We start from the raw sequence: 20397 nt of genomic DNA, 5'->3' as shown, positions 1-20397 counted from the left end.
CACTTAGGAAGATCTTCTGTTACTAAGAATAAGACTTACATTAAATAGTGAACTGATTTTGTGGTCAAAGTGAGGCAGAGGGAAATTAAGGTAGGAAATAAACTTTAGACAACAATTGTTGGCATAGTGTAGTAAGCAAGTATTTAAATTATAACTCCTAAGATCGCTTGGAGACGTTAAAGAAAAAAATCATTGTGACACTTGTGAAGGACAGGAAGGCAGACTTTACTCAAGAGGACTACCATCACATGGTTTTGTAGTAGGTATGAGAGTTTGGGCTCACCTACAAAAATAAAGACAGTAGAGATCTGTAGCCAAGGAGAAGGATGGGGATCAGTGGATGGAAATTATTAAAGGAAACATCAAGGCCAGGGGCATTCTTGGTAGCTCAGCAGGACTCTTGCTGAATGTAGGACAGGGTGATAAGACAGTGAGGGTGGGAATGAGGAGTGTGAGCAGATGGATATCAAGGAAGGGGGATTATCAATAACCCGATATAATAGGATTCTTCCTAAAAATGGAGTAATTGGGATAACAACAAAGCCTAAGGTTAGGGATTAGTCAGAAAGAGGACTCAGAGGAGACTGACTCATGTTTGTCTAAGAGAGAGACAGCCTTTGTCAAAAGTCAAAACAAGTCATAATACAGACCCTTGCAGTTAATTGTCTTGATGTATCTTAATACTTATTAGAATCTCAGAAAACTTTTAAATAAATCAATGGGAAATAATTAGGAAACCCTATAAGATTTTTTTAAAAAGAGGTAAATCTTAGTAATTAAAATCTGACATAGTTCCTTTAAAAAAAAAATCCAAATACTTATTTTAAAAAATAGCTTATTTATTTATTCATGAGAGACACAGAGAAAGAGAGGCAGAGACACAGGCAGAGGGAGAAGCAGGCTCCTTGCAGGGAGGCCGATGTGGAACTCAATCCCAGGACCGGGGTCACAACCTGAGCCGAAGGCAGACGAGCCACCCAGGTGTCCCCCAAATACTTATCAAAGTCTTTATTGAAAGAAGGCAGTTAATTTTATTGCCAACAATACAATAGAAAAGAGTCTGCAGGCTGCCTTAGAAACAATGTTCATATTGCAATTACTTTAGGAGTGACAGCTCCAGAAATGATGCATGCATTTCAGCAAATTTGTTTTTCAAGAAGGAAAAAACTAATTAGCGTGAAATGATATAAATGTCAATAAAATGTAAAAAATTGATATGACTCAGCATCTTAAAAATAATTTGAAAAATGTTCCATTCCTGGGTAAGACAAGTAGCAATTAGTCAATAATAGATCAAAGTAATCATTAGCTTTCGATTTTTTCCATCTTGTAAAATATAAAAAGAAATCATTATAAATTGAAAGAAAGTAAACAAGAAAAAGTTTAACATATTACGTAATGAGAACTTCATTAAAATAATTTGAAGATTGCTTATGTCCTAAAGGAGTGATTAAAATTATCTTGCCTTTTTAAAATCACAGTTTAAGGTACTTCTCTGAGGAGTTGGCACAAATTTTGGACACCACTAAACAGGAAGCCAAGATAAAATAGAAGCTGTCTTAAACTGAGCCCTGAGAACTGTACGGATCTTGGTAGACTTGTTTGTTTGATTGATTTCCAGTATCTTTCTACAACACCTGGCTTAAACAATTATCATCATTCAGTCACTATCATAAATACTAAATACACTCCTTGAGAAGAAAGCCCATTTCCTGAAACTGAGGTGAACCTCAGAATAAACAAGCAAAATTTAAAATGTAGAACATTTAACACAATGTAATCTGTAGTTACTTGGAATTTTTATAGACTGTCATGAGCATACCTTCTTAGTTATAATAATAAGATCTCAAAATATTGAGGGGAGAATAGGATAATATTTTGTCATATATAATTACCCAATGGATTGGATAAACTGTTGGGTATAGATCAATAAACACAGAACTATGCATAGTAAAGATCCTGATGCAACTGAGATTATGAGGCAGGGACTGTACCTCTCCCCGCAAATACAAAAACACGTCTACTGTGTTTGGATCACCTACTCTACATTGCTAAGGGGTATCTGCAAGGCGACATCTTTTAACTCAGTCATTTTTTTCCATCAGTAGATACATTTTTGACATTATCATAAAATAATCTTTATTTTTCTCCGTCTAGGAAAATATTTCTAAATATTGCCATATCCTCACTTCCATTTCTCGATGTTGTGTTGTGAAAGCATTTCTGATTTTTAAAATTATTTTCCCATGGCTATTGAGAGAGAAGAAGCCAGTTTTGCTTCCATCATCCTGAAGAACACTCTGACCAAGAATACAGCTCTACCAGGACACTTACCCCTGCTGTTCCAATTAAACACTTGGAAATTGTCGGCTCCAATGTTTCAACCTTACACTCCTTGTTTAATGGATATCAAGAAACCCTGTGGTTTCTCGGATTTCACCTTTGTTGTGTTCCTTTCTCCAGGAGTCACTCTATATATCATTAATTATGGGACATGCTTACCTAAATGAGTACCTATACAATCTGCTAGACCGAGAATCTTCCTCAGTTTATGTTGCGTGTTTGCCCATGTGCCTACTTCTGAGTTACCTAACACTGTTGCTGAAGGTACCATGTCCTCACAGTGAGGTCAACGTACAAAGGCACTTCATTCCCAACTATAGGTCCCTGAAAATTATACTCAAGTTTCCATTTTGCCCAATCTTTAAGCCATTATTCACTTGTTGATCTCAGAAAATCTGCGATGCCATCTATATCACATTCCATAATGTTCCACATTTCATCTACCAATAAAGAACTTGAAGCAGTACCGTGTGCTTTGGAAAATTCAGCAAAGGCTATACATACTCGTAACATTTCTGAACAACAAAATATTTGATGACAAAGTGCTAGAGATGCTATATGCCCAGAAGCTACCCTGGGGGACATAGCAGAAAGATGGCTACATCCAGAGAGGTGATGAGGTCAAGAAGAGCACACACTGTATAATCTAAGAAAGCAACACACATGACACACATGACCCTTTTATCCATAACGGTTAAACGGATACATGATTATCAGGAATTTGCTGGAGTACTAGATGTGCCAAACATCCTCAAAGAGAAGCATTAGTCAATATGTCGACTAAAGAACTGGGTCATGGATAAGTGGATACCAATGAGTATTTGTTGCTATTAAAACATGCTGATAGGAACGATCTTAATATATTTTTCTTTTCTTTTTTTAAATTTACTATTATTATTATTATTTTAAATATATTTTTCTTGAATCAAATGTGTTTATCTGTCTGAGAAAACAGGTCTCCTCATATTCCCTTTACAAAGTATTGGCTACTCTTCATATTTTGCTATTATATGTATTGTAGGTATCTATGAGAAATCTTGTAAAAATTTGATAATTGCATTGAATCTATAGGTCAATTTAGAAAGATTTTGTACCTTTGATATATTTTCTACCAACTAATGAATAGTTTCTTTCATTTGTTTACAACTTTCTACATGTCCTTTATCAAAATTTTGTAAGTTTCTTTATTGATTGTATACCTTTTGTTGTTAGATTTATTCCTAAGAGTACTACTTTTTGTTTTACGTTTAAATATATCCTTTTAAATTAATTTTATGATTTATTATTTTCAGCATAAGGATAAAATTGACTTGCGTACCCCCTCATGTACTTTTTTTTTAAGATTTTATTTATTTATTCCTGAGACAGGCAGAGACACAGGAGGAGGCAGAAACAGGCTCCCTGCGGGGACCCCGATGTGAGACTCGATCCCGGGACCCCGATATGAGACTCCATCCCAGGACCCCGGGGTCACACCCTAAACCGAAGGGAGACACTCAACCACTGAGCTACCCAGATGCCCCAAGTCCTCCTCATGGTTTCTATTTCATATTTTTGTCTCATATTTTCATTTGACTTCTGGGACTTCTTTATCTTTCTCCTATTTTAATTTTGCACTGATATACATACATTCCTTTTTATATTACTCTAATTTTTCTCATTACGTCCCTTGGGAGATGAATCTGTTCCTGTTAAATGTAACACAAAATGTATTGACTTATTTTCATAATATTTACGCATTGTTAATTTTACATTATAGTATTTAAGGTACTAGATATCAGGAAGAGTAAACACCATACAATGACATTACCTCCTCTTCTAGGGAAGGAGCTAGTGCTTTTTTAGCTGGAAATTTTTTTAGGTTGGAAATTTCTATTGAATTAACCAGAATTATGGTCTGGTTATTGTCTGTGGAGCTTAAGTATGATTTGAGGAGATATGTGTGGGTGCCAAGTCGACAAAGGATAGTTGTGATGGTTAGTTTTATGTGTCATCTTGACAGGGGCCGCGGGGAGCCCAGATATTTAGTTAAACGTTATTCTGGGTATGTCTGTGAGGTTGTCTCTGGATGAGATTAACATTCAGGTAGACTGACTATAGCAGAATGCCCCCCTCACCTCATGTGAGTAAACCTTATACAATCTGTTAGAGACCTTAATAGGTTAAAACCTGCTTTAACGCAGGTTATTTATTTAGGGAGTCTGTATACCATACCTCCAGAAACCGAAATCTGTCTTTAATTTGTTTTTGAGTTCTTACAGCGCCCCCTTCAGCAAGATTTTAAAAAGACCTTAAATATCTGGACTCCATGTCATAATAATGTTTTTGAATTTTTCACTTTACCTATCATACATAACTCTTAATAATTAGTAGTTACTAAATATTGCTAAATAAACATGTGGGCTATGGATTAATTTATCCAATACTTTATATGCCTCCTGTGCTAAAATCTACAGAAAAAAACTAAACTCATGAAATGTTTAAATTGATACAAAAGCCTATGTCTATTTTTAGACCATTTTAGACCATTCTTAGATATGTTGATGTACAAAAAGCTATACATATTTAATGTGTACAGCTTGATAATTTTGGAGATAAGTATGCATCTGTGAAATCATTACAACAATCAGCGCCATAAACATATCCGTCACCCCCAAAAGTTTCTTCTAGCTCTCATTATTTATTATTTGCATGTAAGAATAATTTTTAATAACAGGTTGTATCTCAGACTTTTTTCATATAATTAAGCTATAGAACTTAATGAAGCCCACAGTTCTGAAGCATCTACAACACGATTTCTTGAGAACACCTTTGTTGTCATACGGCCATATTACTTAATTAGATCTATTGGATTTTGGATTTTTTGTTGATTAGGTCTATGTCAGTAGAAATGACAACACGGAGGCAATCTGACTTGAGCAAAATGAAATTTGTTGTTGATTATAGCATGTCATTTGAGACCTTACTACGTACTGGATACTGCTCTACGTATTTTGTTTGCCATAATAATAATTAATTTACTTATTCACTCAAAAAATTAAGTGAATAATAATAATAGCTATTATTATTAGCTAATAATACCTATTAAAGGGATAATATTTAGAGGAAGGACTTTTATTAGTGCTAATTTTATGTGCTCGGTGTACAGCAATGAGCAAAATAGATAAACTTTTGCACATCCACCTTCGCCAAACTTACATTCTATTCAGTGAAACTGGCCAACAGATATTTGTATTTATGATGGATTAGACATTTTAAAATGCTATTGAGAAAAATCAGTGCTGGCAAAGAGAATGGGAAATTCTGAAGTGGGATGGGTAGTACAATCTTGTATAAAGTAGATAGTGAGAAGTTGATATTTGAGCAAAGCCCTGAAGGAGATGAGAGAGTGCGAGATAATGAGGTAACAGCATGCCAGGCAAAGGTTCGACGCCTGGCATAGTCAAGGAAGATTGTGTAACTGGAGCTGAGCAGAGGAAGCGAGGGAGGGAGAAGCAGAAATTGATGTTAAAGAGAAAGCAAAGAGTGAATATTGGACAAATTGAGATCACATAAGGCAGCAGCCCTCGACCCTGTCATATTCAACACCCCTTTCTTTATAATAGCTACGGATGCAAACAAGATTGTTTTAGCAACTGAGATACTACAGGGATGTGAGTTTCTAAAGCTGTAAACATCACTTGTCAAATGATCAAACAGAACTGAGTATCACATCATCTTCCCTAAACAGTCCAATCATGGTGATCTTAGAAAATTCGACGTATGAAAACTATTAGAAAATAATTTGGTTATATGTAAAATAGAATTAGTTTCTAAGCCCAGAAACATAAACAGGTTTTTCATTTTTATGAAATTGCTATTCCATTTGAAAACTATGGAAGGGGACAGAGCAGTTCAGGAATATCCTACATATTGCAAGATTTCTGGGATCCTTAGATTTAGCTCAATAAACCTGAGTAGAAGAACCTTATCTTTGTTTATTGTGATAATAAAGTTTTCTCTTTTTTATGGCAAGAACATAGGATTTATTTATTTATTTATTTATTTATTTATTTATTTATTTATATTGGAGTTCAATTTGCCAACATGTAGCATAACACCCAGTGCTCATCCCATCAAGTGCCCCCTCAGTGCCCGTCACCCCATACTTTTTCAGAACTCCTCTTCAAGAACAGTGCCAAAGGAATAGGGCCTTGCTAAACATTTGTATTCTAGTCTGACCTGACATACCTTACAAGGTTTGCTGTAGTTACCATGTTGAGAATAGTAAGACAAGAAAGGAGCCAGGTCCCTGCATGGAGCCTGCTTCTCCCTCTGCCTGGGTCTCTGCGTCTCTCTCTCTCTCCTCTCTGTGTTTCTCATGAATGAATAAATAAAATCTTAAAAAAAAAAAGAGCCAGGAAGACCAGTTCTGAGTCTACTACAGTGATTCAAGCAAAGCATAACGATGGCTTGGATCAGGCTTGTAAAAGTAGAGGAGCTGAGAAATAACTGTATTTTAGATGTTTATTAAATAGAGTTGAACAGATTTACTATTGAATTGCATGTGAAGAATAAAAGAGAAAGTCTTATCTGAGTTTAAGTATTACAGTTCTTTGTGTTGCCCTATAATAACTAAAAGGATAGAATTATAATTTATTTAAATATAGTTTTCGAATGGACAGCTTACAAGGAGGAAATCAGAGTTTGATTTGTGCTGGGTTATGTGATACTCTCAACAGTCCAAAGAGGTAACTATTATTTTATTCCTATTTTACAGATGCTGAACTGTGAGACCTAGTGTTTGATGGATGTTCTATAACCATTAAATGTCAGTCCAGGACACAAATATAGGTTGTGGCACATAATTTTAAGCCTTAACTGACTAAAAAAATCCAGTGCAGAAAAAGTCTGTAGAAATGGTTTAATTGAGAGACTCAAATGATGTCATAAAATATGGTCTTATTCTCTCCTTTTCTCAGCTCAGCTTTCTTTTCTAGCAATCCCATTTGCAATCTCATTTCGTGGAACCAAGATGGCTTCCAGAACTCTATGCTTACATTTATTCTTTGTGGCAACTCAACCCTCTTGACTCTGAGACTAGGTTTGAGTGAGTGCTCAACCTGTGGCCCAAGAAGAGGTGATGGTTAAGGGTCGCATATCTACCCCCACCCAAACACATCAGCTGATCATGTATAGTGAGGAATTCTCTAGGAAAGATAGGATGCTTTTTTCCAAAGGTGGAATGATGATGATGATGATGATGATGATGGTGATGATTGATAGATGATAGATGATAGATAGATAGATAGATAGATAGATAGATAGATAGATAGTAGATAGATAGATAGATAGATGATAGATAGATAGGTAGACAGATAGATACAAACAACAGATATCCACTGAAGACATCATGAAAAAATAAGTACGTAGATATACCCATGATATGTTGTCAAAATCCCCATTTAGTCCCACTCAGCACTCTATCTCTATAATAATATTTCTAATACGAACAGTCAAAATTAATGGACTAGCTATTAACATTAAATATTAAGCACTGGCAAAAAATGTAACCATCATTAAAAGTTTTGGGAAGCGCACACGCACACACACGCGCGCACACACAGAAGTTTGTATCCCAGCAGCTGACACCATAGGGATTTAAAAAAATGTTTGTTGTGTTAATAAATGGGCAAATAAACAATGATTCTAAATGGAAGCCCACCTTTTTTTTTTTTTTTGACACTTTTGGGAACCTGCCTTCACAATATTCTTCTCAGAAACATCCAACGTTTTAGACATTTGAGGACTGTGTAGCACAATAAAGTTAATGATGTGTACTGTTGATTCTAGGAAGAAGGTGCTCCTGAGAGACACTGAGAATCCAAGTAGATTGTATAGTCACAGTCCTGGAACTCCATAAAAAAGGTCATCAATAAAAGTGGTGAAGCATGGAATTGTAGAGTCTAGAATTTTAGCTTCTAAAAATGGGCATGGCTTTATTTTTTGCTGTTTGGCTTGATCATGTAATGTTTAATAATAATGTTTTCATACAAGGACCGTTGCATCTGGTAGTTGTTTTAGGATTACATAAACAGGGTCTAAGTCTTTCAGAGATCTGCGTGTAAAACAGTTTTCTTTCTGTTTTAATAATGCGAATAAAAGTTTTTTTAACCTCAACCTAGGTATCTCATTTCTGATGCCCATAAGCAAAATTTAGCAGTTGCTTCTAAAAGTTTTTGTTGGAGATGTATTAGACCATCTGTTCTGTTTGCTCCCTGATACTTGGAGATAAGTATCTCCTGGCATCAGAGGCAGTTACAACAGCTGTGATTTTGCTTGAAGTGTGCTGGTTGCACTATCAAGATTCCAAAATCCTAGGGTATCATAAAGTCTTCCAAGGCCAGATCCATTTACACCAAGGTCACTAGCTTATTCTCTGAAGATAGGGAAAAGTAACAGTTTAGGTCCTGATCATCCAGTTAAGATGATCATCAACCTTAGATATTGAAATGTATTTTACAGTTGAAGTAGAAAGTCCCAAACTAGCAATGTAGTCACAAGTCCATTCAATAACTATGGATGATGAAGATAAATCCGATGCTTTACAAATATCTCTCTGTACCTCTGTGAGCTATGTGGAGCACACCTGAAATTCATCTGTTAAACTTTTTATTTCTCTGGGGGCACCTGGCTGCTTCAGTCAGAGGAGCATGATCATAAGTTCAAGCCCCAGATTGGGTGAAGAGATTACTAAAAAAAATAAAACAATAAAAAACCCTCTTTATTTCTCTACATCTCAACACCTACTCAATGTCACTGCCTATTTGTTAGCAGATTCGAGCCAAAATCGTATTTCATAGGGTCGTCTCTTCTCCTGGGTTTTTGGTAATCTAAAATACGTGGTATTGGAATCAGTGTCGAAGCCACACAACTTCTTGAAATCAGATGTTTCTGTTGCTCCTACGCCAAGCTTGAGCACAGGAAGCTTGGGTTTCCTGCTTTGCTGGGCTCTTCCTGCTTTCAGGGCTCGGGCCTCAGCTCTCCCCTCTACATTCCCACTGCAGCCCTGGTTCTCATGCAGTCCGTCTGGAGGCTCTGTCGGCTAATTACGATCAGAACCTCGCCTCAAAAACAAGCTGTTGGCATTTTCTGATCCTTCCTGATTTGTTGTCTCTTTTGGAGAAGAGGACAAAGAAGGAGGTTTGGCAAATAACTGATGAATATTAAATGACAGAGATCAGTATGAATTTAGCCTAATTATTTCAATGTATGGCCAGTGGAGGTAATACCATACAGACCCACGTATCTATCGATGATACAAACTTGATTTAGAGACAGGGACGTTTATTTCGAATGAGTCTTCCTGTGGGCAGAGCGCACTTCAGAAAACATTCTGGAAATTCCCGGGTCTCAGTCCCCTGCTGAAGACTAGTTTTTCATCAGCCTCTCAGGGGGATTAATAGTGACTGAAGATCACATATAGGTTTATAATTGAAGTACCATCCCATATTTAATTCTTCTGGACTGAAACTCTAGAAGCTAAAACATCATTGAATACTTCACTAAGTTCATTGTGTCTACGTCCTCCTAACTCATTACGCCATTTAATAAACAACAACATGTAACTTCATCTTGTTCGTGTTGACATGGTATTTTTTACACGTAAATCTGCCAGAACAGAAAAATAAATTCAGCCTCATACTAATGACAGCAGACAGAGAAAATTGCCAAAGGCCACTTGTACAATATTCTTTTTTTTTTTTTTTTTTTTTGGTTTCCCCAACAGCATCCTGCAAATTCTCTGGTGTCACTTGGATTTATTTTAGTTCACGCTGTTCAAGGCTGATGGTGAAAGCCTAACAATGAATTCTATAGTGAAGGGAGAAGATGGTGTGACTTTCAAAAATACAGCAGCTTTTGTTTCTTCAATTAAAAAGCCCCGCTTCGTTGCAGGGATTTTTAGCACTCCTGTATTTCTCTGCTTTTGTTCATTTGTCACACAAATGGGAATATATTAAAGCAACAAGCAGAGTATGGGATGAAATAACAGCATGACACCTGGCTCCTGGCTGTAAGTGCCCTCACAAGCTAATTGGGGAGATGAGACATTTATGTATTTATACGAATACCTAATTCAAGTCACTCTGTGTGTGTGTGTCTCTTATAGAAACGTAGAGAGGAGGAATTCTATAATTCTGCCTTCGAGATCAGAGAATGCATCTCAGAGAAAGAGCATACTAGTTAGACTTTGAGATGTTGAACTTTGATTTAAAAAAAAGTTGGTGATCAAGGGTAAGGGCAACTAACTGTCCCAATTTGCTTCAAGACTGAGGAATTTTTTTCAGCACGTGGGACTTTCAGCACTAAAGCCAGACCAACCTGAGATGATTGTTTATCCTGACTTAAAATATAAGTTTCTTTCTAGCTTTTATCTTCTTCCAATATGATCCCCATTTTTATGCCATGCCTCTCTAAACTCAGTCTGTTTGAAATATCAAACTAACAGCCCATTAAACTCAGTCAAAATCAGTTAAAGACTTTTTCTCCTCTTGTGTGGTCTGGAAAGGCTCGATCTTCGCCCTCCTCCTGGGGTGGGGTGGAGAGACACTATGGGGTGGAGAGACACTACAGGCAATCTCCCTAGTGAGGCAAAGAAAACACTGAAAGGTAATAATGTTAAGGATAATAATAGTTAACACAAACTGAGCTGTTAATTATTACATGAACATTTACGCATTCAGTACTTACAATAACCGTAAGAGGTGGGGGTATCCGTGAAATGAGGAAACTCAGGCATTGAAGTAGCACAAGTGCTACAGTTGGAAATAAAAACTAAAACAAAAAGGCTCCAGACTCAGTATTTATCATCATGCCATTGGGTTTCCATATTAAATGCTAAAACTTCATATCCTGGCTTACTCAGAAGAAAATCCAAGGTCAAAAGGGCTGTTGTTGTTGTTGAACTTTGCATTCTTTCTTGCTTTTTTTTTTTAAGATCTAAAGAATTAAGGGCATTTAAGACTGTGAAAACAGTAGAAGTCCAGAAAACAGAGCAGATGCTGATAGAAGTTATAAGAGAGAATTAGCAAGGGGGAACATTGGCCTTGAAGATTCTTCTTCTTCTTCTTCTTCTTCTTCTTCTTCTTCTTCTTCTTCTTCTTCTTCTTCTTCTTCTTCTTCTCCTTCTTTTAAGATTTATTTATTTGAAAGAGAAAGACAGAGAGAGTGAGCAGAGGGAGAGGGAGACAAGCAGACTCCAGGCTGAGTGGGGAGCCTGACCTGGGGCTCGATCTGAGGACCCTGAAATCACGACCTGAGCTGAAGGCAGGAGTCGGCCGCTTCCCCGACTGAGCCCCCCGGGCACCCGAAAGAGTCTTCATTCAGTGCCAGGAGGGAGATTGAACACTGTTATTTATGAGATTTTGTAGGATGAAGAAATGGATGAAACACAAAATCCAGGCTATATGTAAATAAGCATAATCTCAGCGTAGGTGCAATGCTGTGATTTTCCATCTCTATTTTCTTCAAAATCTCTTCCTTTGTTGTTTGTGGAGGAAGGAGAGAATGAAAAGAACAGATTAGGTTGATGCATCAGGCTTTCTCGGCAGCAGCCTTTCAGGCCAGCTCCTTGCTCCCTCTGGAACATTTTAAGCTACCTTTTCAATTTCCATTGACAATATCTTCAATTTTCAATGAAACTCTTCCCTTAACATCCACGACACGGTCTGTTTTTCCTTCTCCTTCTGTGAACTTACTTCCCTAGTCTTTTCCTGAGATCTTTCTATCAAATCTGGGTGTGTCCTGAAAATGTATCCTTGTAATTTTACCATTCATTCATGCACACTCTTTCCCCTCATCACTGTGGTAATGGAAACTCATATTTTTGCTTCTCATTAAATACTTGTTTAGCTAAATTAATAATCACAGAAGTGTAGATCTCTAATATGTTAAAATTTTATAAGGTAATCTTACAGCAGATTCTATTCCCATAATTTTTGCAAAGAAAAATAATTGATGGTTTCTAAAAATTACTATTTTTCTCCTCCGTGGCAGATACAAAACAACCCATAGTTAATTAGTTCTGTAGTTGTTATCTATATGATAATTAAACATTTAAACACCTGAATGTCCTGCCTTCTTAAAATGTATAGCATTAGTAACTTTTTTGTTTATTTAAAAAATTCATTGTTATTCACATTTGTAGCGGCAAGTACAGCCCAAATATTTTTTACCAGATTCAAATCTACTCTACCCACTTGAAAACGAATTTGAGTTGCCTGCACAAATCCTAGAAAATAATTAATAGGACACTACTGAAGGAGAAAGACTCTTGTGTTAGGGGAACAAATACTCCAGTGACTAGACAAGTATTCTCTAATGATTTGTCAAAACAAGGTCTACACCCTGGACAAATTGCTGTGAAATGGGACTATGGTTTTGTGGTTAAGAGCATAGACTCTGGGGCCAAATGACCTGGGTTCACGTATCTCATTAGAGAAACGACTATTAGAAAGTTGTCCAACCTCTGTAGCTCATTTAAAAGAGGGATAATTTGACTATTTCATAGTAAGCATTAAGATAATGAAGTATTAATAGTACTGACATATAGTGGGCACTCAGCCAACCGTCTCTCCCACCTGAGCAGTCAACCAGCCATAACTCCTTTAGAAATACTTTATTTTTTACTCTCCATAAATGAATATAAATGAAACAAAATTTCAGTTTCCATTTGAACTTTCTATAATCTAGTGTTTCTATGATCTATCTTTAATTCTTAAGAAGTGAATAAAATATTGTACCTAATGTATGCGTATTTAAATATAAGGCTATAGATATTTAATCAGAGAGCAAAGAGTGTTGTGAGAATGCGGTTCTACATACACACCTTTACTTTTGTGACCCAGTAGCACTTCTGGTATGATGAAAGAACTGGGTCTTTCATAAGACCAAAGATTAAGTCTTTTTTTTTTTCCTTCCATTTACACTTTGAGTTTCACAAAATCTCAACTGTTTCATCTTTAAAGTAGACAAAGTAAGACCTGTGTCATGCTATTGTTAGAAATAAAAGAACGTGAGCTTCATTAGCTTGCTGAGGTCACCATAACCAATACTGCGGACTAGCTGGCTACCATAGACATGTATCTCCTCGCAGCTGTGAAAGCTAGAAATCCAAGATTAGTGTCAGCGGGATTGGTTTCACCGTGAGGCCATCTATGGGGTCTGGCTCAGAGATGGCTGTCTCTTCCCTCCGGCTCCATGTGGTTGTCTCTGTGGGCAAACATGTCTGATGGGTCTCTACATCCAAATTTCCCTCCTTACAAGGGTACCAGTCATTGGACTAGGCCTAAAGACCTCCTATGAACTTAATATTAAGTTTTTAAAGCCCTCGTCTCCGAATATGCTTATGTTTTCAGGCACTAGGGGTTAGGACTTCAACATATAAATCTCACGGGAAACATTCAGCCCATAACCCTCGACCTTTTGAATCCCCCAAAATGCTCGACCTTCTCACATGGAGAACACACTCATTCCCACTGAAACAGCCCAAAAGTCTTAGCCCATCACAGCTTCATGTCTCAGTCCACGATCTCCAACTATAACCTAAATCAAGTGTGGACGACATTGAAGTGAGATGCACCTGCAGGTACATTTTCCCTCTAGCTGTGAACCTATGAAACCAGGTCAGCTCTCTGCTTCCCAACTGTAATGGCGGTGCAGATACAGGGTAGATACCCTTATTCCGAAAGGGAGAATCAGATAGAAGAAGGGGTGCCTAGCCCCAAGCAAGACTAGGGCAGCTAGCAGGGCAGATTGTGTTAGATATTGAGGCTCATCAGGACTGATCTTTTGCTGGCTCTGCTGTCTCAAGGCCCGGAGCAGCCCCTGTGTCTGCAACCCCGGGCAACAGCTCCGTCTCAGGCCCTGAGCAGTAGCTCAAGCCGGTGGAACCCAGAAAACACTTCCAGGCCTCAAGCCTGTATGGGTTCTGACGTACTGGGCATTGCGACCTCAACCTAGCGATTTGGGGAGGACGCAGTTCAGCCTATAACATGCACTATTTTCTTTTTTAAAGTGTCATACAATTAATAAAATTTAACATGTGGGCGTCTTTGTTATTTTAAAAAGACAAAAAACGAGTGAAGTGAACAGTTTAGGATACGTTGGTTTTAGAAGCACAGCCAGGTTTAGACTTTTTTCGTGCGTGTCCCTGTTTTTCTGGCCATCTTCCATAATGTGCGTTTGCAGGTTTCTTCTCTCACGTGGTTCCCTTCATCTTTAGTCCAAACTCACCTTTCCCATCCTCATATTCTCCTGGAACAACTCCCTTCGCTCCCGTGGCTCCAAATATGACGGCTGTGCTTCTGCTCAGGATTCTGCTGTCCATGTCCATCCTCATGCTGTCGCTGAGTTCCCAAACCTCCTGTTCCTCCGACCCCTGGGCAGCTCCCCTTGATGGCCCCAGACGCCTCAAGGCCGGGGACCTTAACCCTCAACCTATCGTCCTTTCCATTCTTAGGCCCCCAAACTCCTCTGTGCAAATAAATCCCAGTCACCAGGCCATGTGTTACGCGGCCTAAGCTAGAAAGCCTGATTTGTCATTCTCAACTCCTTCGGGGCCTTCACCCCTCGTACAATTTGCCACCTTGCCTCATTTCTTCCAGCTCCTGGGAAATCTTAAATATGGCATCCTCCTTTTCATCAACTCTTCGGTTTTTAAAATTCTTTGCTTTGCCTTCTGGCTTCTGCCCATGATACTCGCCCGAATAAGGAAATACGTGAGCAACTTAACATGTGACTGATTTAGTAACCCTGTGTTCTGTAAATACTTAGAAATAGCTCCCAAGGAAACTGGTAACCGCCCTGGGTTCGTTTCCTCCCCACATGCGCTCTTCCCACCACACTTTCCTCCCTCGTGGTGCTCACTGCCCTCAATTGTCAGAGCTCGTTTACTCACCAGATCCCCCACCCACTCTCCCATCACACCACGCCGTTCTCATTTGTTCCTAGAGCCCCACTCTCTTGAGAGAGAATAAACACTCAAAGGCAACATGTGAAGAATGAATCCTGGCCCACAAGAGTTCAGTGCAACAGTCATTGTATTTCGTTAGGTTGTCATGTCTTGGGCTAAAATTATTGAAGCCACAAGGAAGAAAACGTGTATAAAAACAGATTTTATATTTAGTAGTACAGTAACAAAGGGATAATAATAGGGAGCAATGTTATTTTCAAACTAGGAAGTAAGATATGGTATCTAGAGGTGAATCATTACTAATTTGGTGTCTTGGGTTGTTTTTTGGTTTTTTGGTTTTTTTGCTTTGTTTTGTTTTGTTTTTTGTTTTTTTTTTGTTTTTTGCCTTTGCCTGGAAAGCAAATTGAGGTATATAACCTATAAAAGTGTCTCAGTTCATCTTGCCTGCCCTGTCACTTTTACATTTATTTAAGGTTTTGAAAAATCGATGCTAGAAAAACATAGACGTTCAGCAACGTTAGTGTTCAGTTATAAAAAAAAAATTGTGAGCAATAGGAATAGTAGCGCAAAGTAGACTTGAGGACTGTAAAACACTTAAAAAATTCATCTACAAAATAATGATGTAATGAAAGTGACATAACCTGCCTGAAAGGTGGTTGCCAGTCGGTTTAGGTATTTATTAATACCTAAATACCTAATATTTAGGTATTAGCAACTCCAGCTGGGCAAGTGGGCAAAAGAGTTATGGACGAGGTTGTCTGTTGCAGAGTAATCCGCCGTCTGATCCCTGATAGAGCTACAAGGAGACCTCAGGGAAGACTTAGGCCAAGTTTTTGAGTTATCTTAGCAATAATTGTATTCAACTCTAAGAAGATTACATAGAATAAAAGTATATATATATATATATATGAAACACAAGAGAGATAAGAAAGTTTTTAAAAATATATTCTATTTAAATATTTTATCAATATCATATAATATGTCATATCTCAATAGGCTATATTAAGGGTTTTATATTTTGATGTGAAATAAGTCGGATGCTCATATTATTAGCTGAAGGTGTCGGCAGAGAGCTGGGTGTAGGTGTGAAGGTGTCTGAATCTTTTGTTTGTCTGTTTCTTTTTTTATGAATTTATTTTCTATTGGTGTTCAATTTGCTAACATATAGCATAACACCCAGTGCTCATCCCATCAAGTGCCCCCCTCAGTGCCCGTCACCCATTCACCCCCACCCCCCGCCCTCCTCCCCTTCCACCACCCCAAGTTCGTTTCCCAGAGTTAGGAGTCTCTCATGTCCTGTCTCCCTTTCTGATATTTCCTACCCATTTCTTCTCCCTTCCCTTCTATTCCCTTTCACTACTTTTTATATTCCCCAAATCAATGAGACCATATAATGTTTGTCCTTCTCCAATTGACTTATTTCACTCAGCATCATACCCTCCAGGTCCATCCACGTCGAAGCACATGGTGGGTATAATAGCTGAGGGATATCCCATTGTATACACAGACCACATCTAAAAAGGGTAGAAAATCAGGTGGGAATAAGCATCAATATTGACGGCGTTGTTCTTTAGTTCGTATTGTGCCCTGACCTCTGGAGGGCAGCACTGAAAGATGCGAAGGCGGGGGTGATAGGGCAGTGTCCAGACAGTGCGGGCTTTGTCGTTGGTTTTCATACCAAGGAAAAGCCACGTTACTAGTATTGAGGCATATGTCACCTGCTTGGGGTAGGGGTGGTGTCCTCTCTAGAAGTTAAAAAAAATCAACAATCCATAAAAAAAAAAAACCCTGTAACAATAATAATAATAAATCCTTAACTCAGTCTTCCCAAATTGCCTTCTAAGTCTTTTAAATATGTCATTACTTCATCGGTTGGGATTCTTACCAGAAATCGGATGTATCTGTTTCACTGGGCGATTCTCATTCCCGAGATGCAGCCTGGGGCGTAGGGAAGATCTTTTTCTCGTTGACGTATAACAGACATATAATAGTGTATTAGTTATATATATACACTAACATTATATTAGTTTACATAACATAAGAATTTGATATTTCCATATATCATCAGATCACCACCACAGTAGGTCTAGTTAACATGCATCCCCATACATGTTACGATTTCTTTCTTGTGATGAGAATTTTTGAGATCTGGTCCCTCAGCAACTGTCAAATGTGCAGCGCCCTATTACTAACTGTAATCACCAGGCTGTACGGTAGGCCCCCAGAACTGATGTATTTTGTAACTGGAGGTTTGTATCGTTTGAAGGAGGTCTTCCTGAAAGAGAAGGTACGTGTGCCGTCTGTGATTTACCTCTTTTCCTAAGTAGTAAATCTGTCTGGTGCCACTCTGGACTTCCAGTTGATCAGGATAATGCGGGAGACCACCAAGGGATCTCCGTCCACCCTTATCTTGACAAAAGTCCTTTTGGATGCTCTTACCGTGGAGCCGGCTGCCCCGACCCGGTGACCTTGAAGCCTAACTCTTGATTGGGTGAGGTTTCCAGAACAGTGGAGAGGCCCCCGTTCTTACTAATTCCTCAATCATACATACTAAAAGCAGCTACCCTACGTGACAGTAATGAGATGTGACGATCTGTGTGTTATTTGGACAAGGGGATGGGAGAAGGGGTTCTGGATGAATTCGGGGAAGGTCATTACTCACAATGGCTGCTTAACAAGCTAAAAAGTTGTATTTTCTTCACATCAGCGGTTGAAAAGCCTTTTATAAACTGATCAGCCTGGAGAGTGTTACACATACAGGGTATATATAATTAATTTACAAATACTCCAATTTATATCATAAACACCAGGTTGTTACGGTCTTATTATTTCCTAGGAGACTAATCTCTAGAAACATATTCTTGCATTTCAGATTGCCGTCATCACTCTGTTGACTTCTTACCACGTGACTCCTTTGTCTTCTTGTCACGGAGAGGTCCAGTACTAGAGTTTTGCTCTTTGGTCAGGAACTGCGTTTAGTTGGAAAAATTTAAGATTTTTGTGAACTTTTAATCTATAGGGTTTTTTGTTGTTGTTGTTGTTCTGAGAATGTATAGTCTGTTTCATTTTTATTTGAATGTGTAAGCTCTGCTTTATTATTTTCTCTTGGCATTCAGGGCTATTTTTTTAATGTTGGAAAAATTTTGTTTTTCATTGTCTTTCTCTCCATCCTTTCCTTCTGATATTCCTATTAAATAAATTTTAGAGCTACTCAGCCTACCCCTTCGGATGAAATCTCAGTCACACGTCTCCTCTTTTAGGTGTTGGTGCTATTTGAGGATAGAGCCTTTTTTTTTTTTTCTTTTTAACTTTTGAAGGAGCTTCGGGGGGCATTTTGTACAGTGGTTGAAAAAACAGATATTACAGAGAGGCCTTGGTCTCTACTATTCTCAAAGACTATAATTCTAGGTGTTAGTTAATACCTAAATTCTCTCAGTTTTCCCTGGAGCTATTTTTATCCTGGCAATACCGTTGTTTTCAGGTATGAAGTTCATGTTCTTAGATTACTCCTTTACTGTAACATCATTATTAGGATATTACCGTTCCTAATCTTGCACGTAACAACTTATTATTCCTCGAAGCAGTATTTTCTTAATCATCCTCTCTGAGAATCCGATCATGTAGTTTTAGGGCATCAAGTAAAGGCTATTTCCTTCTGGGGCCAGCTACTCCATTTTCCTTCTTACTTGTGTCACTCGCACTTCTGTATTTCCTGGATTTAGTAGTGCTAAGCTATTTATTGCAGTGTACAGGTGATGGGTCGGCTGGTTAACACCTGCACGGAACCCCCTGCAGCTGTGTGATACGCAGCCCCCCAGGGGATTTCGCTCAGGGTGGCTGGGCCCTGGGCCCTGCTGGCTCCTGGATGGGGCGAAGCTGCCCTTGGGTGGGCACACTTCCCAGCAGACCCCACAGGACAGAAGGACAGGAGGATGTGGCTAAGACCCGGTAACTCCTTACTCTGGAGATGGAGCATTTAGTTTCTTTCCCTCCAGCATGGGATCAATTTCCCCTTTTCCCCTTGCTCTCAGTCTTGCAGAGATCTGGACTTACAGAGGATCTGCTGAAGATGTTTGTATCTTCCATGTAGGAAAATTCTTCAGTCTTATGTCTTATTTGGGGGCATTTATTTCACTTTTGACAGGCATTTCCCATCTCCATATTTCTTCTAGTTCTTCTAGAAATACAGTTTTACAGTCCCATATGCTCTGTATGTAGTTTATTTTTGAGTAATAAACAAAGCGTAGCTATATTATTATTTTTTTTCTGATCAACCAGTTACTTTACCACCACATATTAAATAGGTCTCTTTTTTCACTGATTGGAAATGCCACTTTGATCATTTGCTTTATAAGATGCTACTACTGGGGAAAACTGGGTCAAGGACACAAGCGATCTCCCCATGTTATTTCTCAGAATTGCGTATCAATCTACAATGATCTCAGAATAAAAGTTTAATTTTGAAGATAAGATATTCATCTGAATATTAAGGGTTTAACTACATGTTTAGATTTGGGGGATATTTTACTTTTTGTATTGCTTTAATTTTATGTCTAATTGTATATTAGCTTCAGACTCCATATGGTTTGTTTTTGTTTTTGGTGTTTTGGTTTTTTTTGTTTTGTTTTGTTTTGTTTGTTTCTTTTTTCGCTTTTGGAAAAAAGCAGACAAAGCATGGAAAAATACAAATCTAGAGAAGACATAAGTTATGAAAAATGTTTTGTGAATAAATTATAAATTTCAGGTGGTAGCAGATAAGGTAGTATTTATATAGATATTTGAAAAGATATAGATGTAAAGTGAATATTATAAATAAAGATTTTCTCCACAGGGCTAAAGTAACTTTTTAAAAAGTCAGTCATGCTTCAACTATATGGAAAAATAATTTTCCTTCAAGGGAGGAAACTTGGGAACACCTCTTAATTTTCTTTGTAAGTTAAACATTATAACCTAGTTGCAAAAGAATTTAGGAGATCTACCAGGGAAAAAGATGAGTGATTATCACACGGATTTGGAAATTGAACAGGAGAAGTCACATAGAAAAGTTGAGAAAACTAATCCTCCTGGGTCTACTGGAGAGATCCAGAATTTACAGTAAACAC

General features: G+C 38.0%; 1 long non-coding RNA gene across 1 annotated transcript in view; it reads right to left on the bottom strand.

The window, feature by feature from the left end:
* The window catches only part of LOC140624133 (uncharacterized), a 28826-nt gene extending 8882 nt beyond the window's left edge, over positions 1-19944 (bottom strand). Inside the window, exon 1 of the long non-coding RNA XR_012023661.1 lies at positions 17181-19944. This is a non-coding gene — a long non-coding RNA (uncharacterized lncRNA). The remainder of the gene's footprint in view (positions 1-17180) is intronic.
* Positions 19945-20397: the final 453 nt, after the last annotated feature.

Source organism: Canis lupus, chromosome 34 (assembly GCF_048164855.1).
Source record: "Canis lupus baileyi chromosome 34, mCanLup2.hap1, whole genome shotgun sequence".
NCBI classification, from domain to species: Eukaryota; Metazoa; Chordata; class Mammalia; order Carnivora; family Canidae; genus Canis; species Canis lupus.
This window is presented reverse-complemented; position numbering and strand designations above follow the sequence as displayed.